The sequence below is a fragment of the Herpailurus yagouaroundi genome, unplaced genomic scaffold, assembly GCF_014898765.1.
Source record: "Herpailurus yagouaroundi ecotype Mexico unplaced genomic scaffold, PumYag 182, whole genome shotgun sequence".
Taxonomy (NCBI): Eukaryota; Metazoa; Chordata; class Mammalia; order Carnivora; family Felidae; genus Herpailurus; species Herpailurus yagouaroundi.
Genome location: NW_024412413.1, coordinates 5476268 through 5484085, shown reverse-complemented (window position 1 = coordinate 5484085; position 7818 = coordinate 5476268).

The window sequence follows — 7818 nt, the reverse complement described above, 5'->3', positions numbered from 1 at the left end:
CATCCGTGCCCACCTTGCTCATGACCGGAAGCTTGGCTGCGCACAGAATTCCGGGCTGGAGAGCGTTTGCCCCAGACGTGCGACAGACAGCACGGTGAGAACGTTGAGGTCCTGGGTCCCGCGCCTTTGAACGTGCCCTGTTCTGGCTCTGGAGACTAAGGCCTCCTCTTCCTGCTGAGACTCCACAGGGCCTCCGGCCTGCTTTCACCCACTTGTCGTATCAGACACTCGGGGGCTCTCCAGCTCATGCCCTCAAGCTCTGGACATCCCAGGTTCCATAGTCTTCTCTCTTACACACACTGTTGTTTTTCTGGAACTCCAAGATCTTACCTTTTTTTTTTTTTTTTTTTTGGTTTTTTTATTTTTATAGACATAGAGCGTGAGAAAGAGGCGGAGAGAGAGAGGGGGAGAGAGAGAGAATCCCAAGCAGGCTCCGCGCTGTCAGTGTGGAGCCCAACATGGGGTTTGAACCCACAAATCATGAAACCATGACCTGAGGCAAAATCAAGAGTCGGATGCTTAACCGACTGAGCCACCCAGGCACCCCTGACAACTTCCAATTTTCTTATTTTTTGCTCCTATTTGCCATCATTTTGCAAAACAATTTTCTCCTACTTCCCGGGCTACTTCCTCCGCTTGACCATCCAAAGCTCACAACTGAGTTTTCAAAATCTCAGCTTCCCAAGAGCCCCTTAGTGATCCGTCCTTGCTCCCTCCTGGTGCCGTCGCTTTCTTCCGGGAAGGCTCATCTGTCTCCGCTCTCCAGGGTGGCTCTGGAGGGTCACGATGCGGGTGGGGCTCCGCTGTTTTAGGTTTTCTACTGCTCTATACATCGCCCTGGATTCCTCCAAGCTCCTTTTTCTGCTGTTGGTTTTTACAGGTCTCTGTCCTTTGTTTTGGAGACTTGAAGACTCGGTGAGTTCGAGTCCAACGGCAGGTAAGAATGATCCAGACGCAGCCATGCGGGGGGCAGGGCCTGCTGATGCCCACCCGGGGGCTCTCCCAGCTGAGCACGTGCAGATTCTCACGGTCATCTGTGGGGTCAATGTCTCCAGAGGAGATGCCTCTACTCTCTGTCCCGAGGGACCACCTGCATGCCGGGAGCCAAGCAGGGGTGGGGGCGGGAAACCTCCATTTCAAGGGCGTGGCTTTCACGGGACCCTCGTTTCCCATAGGGCACCGCAGCTCAGCCTACGCTGTGCTCGGCGTGCCCACATCCACAGCCTCCCCGATCAAGTTCCCCCAAGAAACATGTCTCTGCAACGGCCTGGTGCCGTCTATCCCATCGTGGCTGCCACCCTCTGAGGGGTGCACCCCACGGCCAGAGCCCTCCGGCTGGAACCGGTTTGTGCACCCGCGGCCCTCCCGCTGCCGGCACTCGGGCTCTCCCGCCAGCTAAGCCAGCACCCGATCACCGGGAATCCGCGGGCACCTGCGACCCCAGGTCTGCTCCTTGGTCTGCGGTCTACGCCGTGTCTACCCCGGGATCGTCACGCAGCGAGGTCGTAAGAGGAAGCAGAGGAGAGCACGTGCGTTCAACCCACCACCCTCTGTCAAATGCGCCCCGGGTGTCCTGGAGCCGGGAGCATCGACACGTTACAGTGGGACCCGTCCAGAAACAGCAAGAGCCCAGCATCCGAAGCCGCGCCTCGCGGAGCTGGCCCAGGCGACCCAGGACGTGGGGCTCCCGCGGGCCCCTCGCCAGCCGTCGGACCCGCTCTCCCGACAGAGGCTGACGTGGCCTCCAGGTCCTCGCTGGGAAAACACCTGTCCCCATCTGGGAGGTTTCACATACGCCCCATCGGCTCTCGGGAGATGACAGGCGCAGGCCAGTCCCACGCCGGCAACCGGGAGGGGAACCGAGGCGAGAAGCCCGCAGCGGCTCACGCGGGCACCCAGCAGTCACCTCCGTGACAGCGACGGCCGTGCTCAGCGTCCCAGGTGCTGTCGCAGCAACTCAGCCCCGTCCTCGGTGGATTCGCACAAGCCCCCAGGTGGCTTCTGTCATCACACCTCACACACAAAGAGCCAGCTCAGAGGTGAACTGGCCAAGGCCACAGACGCGACACCGTGAGCCCAGAACCCAAAACTGTGACTCTGGAGCTGAGAGCTTCTTCACATGCACCACACGCACACACGTACACACCACACCACACCACAGCCAGGAACACGCACAGTGCACACACCCCACGTCCCAACATTCACACGCATCACACACACACACACACAAATGACACACACACACCACACACACCCCCACTCTTACCGAGCAAGCAGGCAGCAAGACCAAGGCCTCGAGCCACACGTTCTCACTTGCAGGCTACGGCTCCAACCCTCAACCCCAGCACAGCAAGGACGGACCGAGGCTGAGGCAGAGGGAGGAGGGGCCGGGAGGCCTCCCCAGCACTGCGGGAGCTCAGCTTCTAGGCGCACAGAGCCCACCCACCAGGCAGAGCATGTGGCTCTTCCCTGAGAGAGAGGCCCCGTCGCCAGGAGGGCCCAGGAAAGTCAGGAGAGGCTCCGCTTAAAAAAGCAGCATTTGGGGCGCCTGGGTGGCTCAGTCAGTTAAGCGTCCGACTTCGGCTCAGGTCATGATCTCACAGTCTGTGGGTTCGAGCCCCACCTCGGGCTCTGTGCTGACAGCTCGGAGCCTGGAGCCTGCTTCGGGTTCTGCGTCTCCCTCTCTCTCTGCCCCTCCCCTGCTCACGCTCTGTCTCTCTCAAAAATAATAAACATTAAAGCAAATTTTTTTTAAAAGCAGCATTTGACACAAGAGCCTCAGGACAGGACAAGCCAGTGAGCTGCAGGGTGGCCGTGGCATACAGCAGAGGGAACCCCGCTCCCCACTGGGCCCCCAGTTCCTCGCCACGCACTCCTCACCACCTGGGTTCACAGCCCCTCCTGGAAGAAGGGGACGCTGGGCTGGGCACAGCCAGGAGACCGGCCGCGGCCCAGGCGGGAAGGCAAAGCCGCACGACCCCACGTGCTTCCGCTTGCCCTTTTGTGCTTTGCTCCATCGCCGAGAGGGACAGTCCCTGGACGAGGGAAGAGACCCCCACAGCAGAGCTGCCCAGCCAAGCCCAGCCTCAGCCTCCTGTTGACCCGCAGACACGTGGCGGGTTGGGCCAAGATCCGTGACGACAGACACGGAGTCGTTTCAAGGCGCGAGTCCAGACGGGCTCTTATGCAGCAACCGGCACGGAACGTTCCAGGTGGAGCTGACACGAAAGAGGGGACAAAGAAAGCGGCGGCTAATAAAGTGCGAGGCCCGAGCACGTCCCCTCCCAAAAGCCCCTGCGAAACAGAGCGCGTCACCTCCGCCCGAGACGGCAGGACACTTAGAAAGGGTGAGGGCCTCGCCCCCAAGACTTGGGCCCAGGTGTTGGTAACCCGCCCCTCCCCCAGCAGGCCCTCTCAGTGTCCAGGCCACCTGCCTCAACCGCCCTGAACGTCTCCTGCAGCCCGAGTGGACTGCCTGCTTCTCTCTCAGCCACTGGAGGAGCAGGCCAGGAAGGGCCAGGAGCCAAGGCCCTGGGCACCCGCACCCGCTGAGGGACAGGAGCTGTGGCGGGTGAGTGCCGGCCTCCTGTCCCTCGAGGGAGCCCCCTGAGCCCTACCCACAGCGTCTCTGGAGCTCCCGGCAGGCAGAGCCCCAGCACCCGCAAGAGTACCAGGCCTCAGAGTACCTCCTCCCCTCCCCTCCTGTGACCACCTCGCCCCACCCCTCCACGCCAGCCCTTGCTTCGGGCTCTCCAGGGCCCAGATACGCCCACTCACGTGCTGGCCTCACCCCCTCCCACGGGAGAGGCAAACCGGCCAAAGGCAAGGCCACACGGGCACTGGCTTCTAGAGGCCGTGTCTGAAATCCCGGCTCGGCCGCTTCCTAACACTCGATGCTGAGCCCGAATGAGCCCCTCTCGGTCTGTCTCCCCACCTGGAAGGCGAAGATCACCATGCAGGTTAAATGCCATCGCCTGGCTACCAAAGGCATCAGCGGTGGTGACCCTGGGGCTGACCACGGTGGCAGAGGAAGTTAACCTACCCAACGCGCGCCCCCGGGGGCTGACCTGGCCAGAGCCACTCCCACTGCTGCCAGCACCCGGGCCAGCTTCTCCTCGGGCCTCGGTTCCTCACCTGCAAGAGGGGCCCCTGCCCAGCGAAGCAGTGAGGAAGGCAACGCCACAGACGTGGGGCGTGCTCGCACCTCCTGGTCTGCTCGGGGCTTAAGAAAGACAGACACGGCCACCACCCAGTCTGCTGCCCGGCCGCTCGGGGGCAGGGGCCCAGGGGAACCTGGCTCATTCCAGGCTGAGCTGGGCCTCACGAGAGCTACCGGTGAGCCACAGCACACACACAACGCCCAAGCTGGGGTCTCTGGCTTTCTGGCGGAAATGACTTCAGCTTCCAGAAAACTCCAGTCCGTAGGGAAACTTCCACCTCCCAACGGCCCGGCCCCTCCGCTTGCCTTAACGCGCTGCGGAAGCCCATGCTGGGTTCCCCTCGCTCCCTGCTGACGGCAGAGGACCGTGCTGTACTGCACACCGTCTGACATTCCGGAAGCTGTAGGCAGGCCCACTGCCTCACCTGACTTTCAAGGTACCGGGAAGCAGGGTCACCTCCCCCAGGTTGCAGGGAGCTGGAAAAAGCGTGGCTCCCACACTGACAAGGAAAGGCTGTGTGAACAAGACCCCCAGCTGAGTCCAAGGCCGTCGGAGCTGAAACCCCAGAAAGACAGGCCCTCTGGAGAGTCAGAAGAGAAGCAAGGCGCCACGCAAGTGGGAAAGAAGAATTTAGGTAAAACTTTCACAGATTGTGGTGCATCGTGGGCCTGTGGAGCCAGATACAGGAGAGGGCTGGCACCAAATGGACTCACCTCTGCAGAAGGGATGGCAGCCTAGAGACACTTCCCCAGTGCTGGGGCTGCAGACAAAGGGAAAACCCTGCCAGGATCCTTTTCCCTCTAGGGAAAAATGCTTTCAGACACGGGGGGGGCAGAAGAGCAAACCCTGCTGTCCCAAGGGCCCTGGTGAAGAACCAATATGGCTTCAGAATGGGTGAAAGCTGGCCTTGGGGAGGGGCAGATACCATTCCTGGGCTCTATCAGAGACCCCTAAATGCTGGAAGAGAGGTGTAAGATTTTCCTGTACAAGATCCACCATCAAGGCAGAGTTGGCCGTCACTGGGGTGGGGGTGGGGGTGGGGGGGGGTGCAGGATCACTGGGAGAGCCCCATCAAAACCCAGGAGCTCAGAGATGCCTGAGGCAGAAGCTCTAAGGTGCAGCTGGGCCAGACAACTGAGGGCCTCCCGGTGGAAACCTTTCCTCTCTAAGCCAGTGAATCAGAGCCACAAGTAACCAGTCTACCCCCAGAGGAGGGACAAGGATGTGCGGAGAGACCCTTCCAAGGCTCCGACCCAAAGGTGAAAGTGGGCCAGGAACGGTGAGGAAAGGTCCTTTGGAAACTCAGCCCCCATGCTAAGCACAAGGCGATGCTAAAGGAATTAAAACCAGCGGTCATTCAAGTGACCAGAGCAACAACAGAGCCCAAACACGGCCCAACTCACACCAGACCAACTCCCCTCCAACACTAATGGCCTGGCAGAAAAAGGCAGGCCTGTTTCCAAGCATAAACACAAACGACCTTCATCTCCAAAGTCAGTACGCTATGTCCAGCATTCAACTGAAAAAGTACTACTCGTTAAAAAAAGCAAGGAAAAAGAATTATCTCATGTCAAGAGACCAAATAATCAGTAGAATCAGACTCAGAGATTCTAAAGTAAGTCTGATGAATATGTTAAAGGACTTCATGGAAAACGTGGACAGCATGCTTGAACAGACAGGATATTTTGGCAGTGAGATGGAAACCAGAAGCGGAAACGCTGGAGGAAAAACAAAAACACAGAAACAGAAATGTACGATGCTTCCGAATGGCTCATAGACCTGACTTTGTGGATCTGACACAGCAGAAGAAAAAATCAGTTAACCTGAAGGAAATCTCGGAAAGAAATTTCAGAAGGAAACAGAAATTTCCCAAGCTGAAACACGCAGAGAGTTAATAAACACGACATCCAAAAGTAGTAAGACAGGGGCGCCTGGGTGGCTCAGTCGGTTAAACATCTGACTTCGGCTCAGGTCACGATCTCGCGGTATGTGAGTTCGAGCCCCGCGTCGGGCTCTGTGCTGATAGCTCAGAGCCTGGAGCCTGTTTCTGATTCTGTGTCTCCCTCTCTCTCTGCCCCTCCCCCGTTCATGCTCTGTCTCTCTCTGTCTCAAAAATAAATAAACGTTAAAAAAAATAATAAAAAAAAAAAAGTAGTAAGACAATTATCAATCTGGCACACGTGTAACTGGAATCTCAGAAGCAGAGAGACAGAGAATGGGACAGAAGAGATCTCTGACGAGACAACAGCAGAGAATTCTTCCAAAATAACGAAGGGCAACGAACCACAGATGGGAGAAGCCCAGGGAACCCCAAGCAGGATCAGTATCCACTTCCACCAGGCCAAAAACCATATGCCTGGACGTATCATATTCCAAGTTCTGAAAATCAACGATAAAGAGAAAATCTTGAAGGCACTCAGGGAAAAAAAAAGGCCCATTCCACAAAGGAACAGAGAATTATAACTGACCGCTTGTCGGAAACTATGGAAACCACGGGACAACGGGGTGACACATCTGGTGTGCCGAACCATACAAGGAGGGGGACCCAGGAGCGATGTTTAGTCCCACGCTTAGCGGATGAGTGGCATCTTGAAGATGAGAAGCCCTCATCAGGCAATCAGAGGGAAGGGAACGGGGGAGGTGGGAGGGGAAGAGTACGCCAGAGAGAGGGGGCGAAGCCAAGAGGAAAAGAGCCGACGGGTCCCGACGGTTCCATGCGCTGGCAAGTAAGGACACAGAACAGGTGAAATCCAGATCACAGGAGGACAGACTACGGAGTTTAATGTTGCCGGAGGGCAAAGAAGGGCCAGTGAAGGGGTCTAATGAGGGTGAGACCCAGGTCAGAGTTGTTTCTAAGAGGTCACTTTAGCTGCAGAGTAAAAGGTAAACTAGGCGGGGAGGGAAGGGAAAAGACTCCAGGTGCGAGAGGAAGGACTCCCGAGAATGCGGCCGGGGCAGAGAGGGGTGGACAGATGTGAGCGCTCACTGGCTGCAGTCGTCTGTGACAGCTCCGTTATACTCTCAGCAGTAGAGCGCTGAAATCCCCAGGCCCCAGGAGCCCGTTCCCCACCAGCGGGGCAGCCAGGGGACAAACGAGCGGACACCAGTAACGAAGTGCGTGTGGGAGGAGAGGCAGGAGACGTCGTCCCTGTCGAGGACGAATGAGACATGAGGTCTCACTCAGGGTGAGACCCTGGAGCTCAGAGAGGGCCCTGGGAGTCTCTTCCTGCTCCACTGGGGTCAGAAAGACGCTCCTCCCAGAGGCCCCGCCTCCTGTCTCTCTCCAGAACCCTGAGAGCGGGTCTCCAGGCTTTCTCTTCCAAGCCCAAGCGGCGATGAGGGGAGAGGCTCCGTTCGCCAAGCCAGGAACCTGGACGTGCCGCCCTCTTCCCTGATCCCAAGCCCTCCTGACTGTGTGCAGGCAGCCGGAGCGAGAGCGAAGGGAAGGAGCAGGGAGAGGAGCAGAAAAGAGAAGGGGGGAAAGGAAGGAGAAGCCGCACAGCCGCCTCGGAACGAAACCTCCCGTTAGGCTCGTCAAGCCTCTGCCCTCTCCCCCGGGAGGTGGGTAACTAGCCGCCGTGTGGTGTCACGGAGAGGGACACGGGTGCACGCTGGTCTCGGAACAAACGTGAGCTCCACGGGGGTGGGAACTCGCATT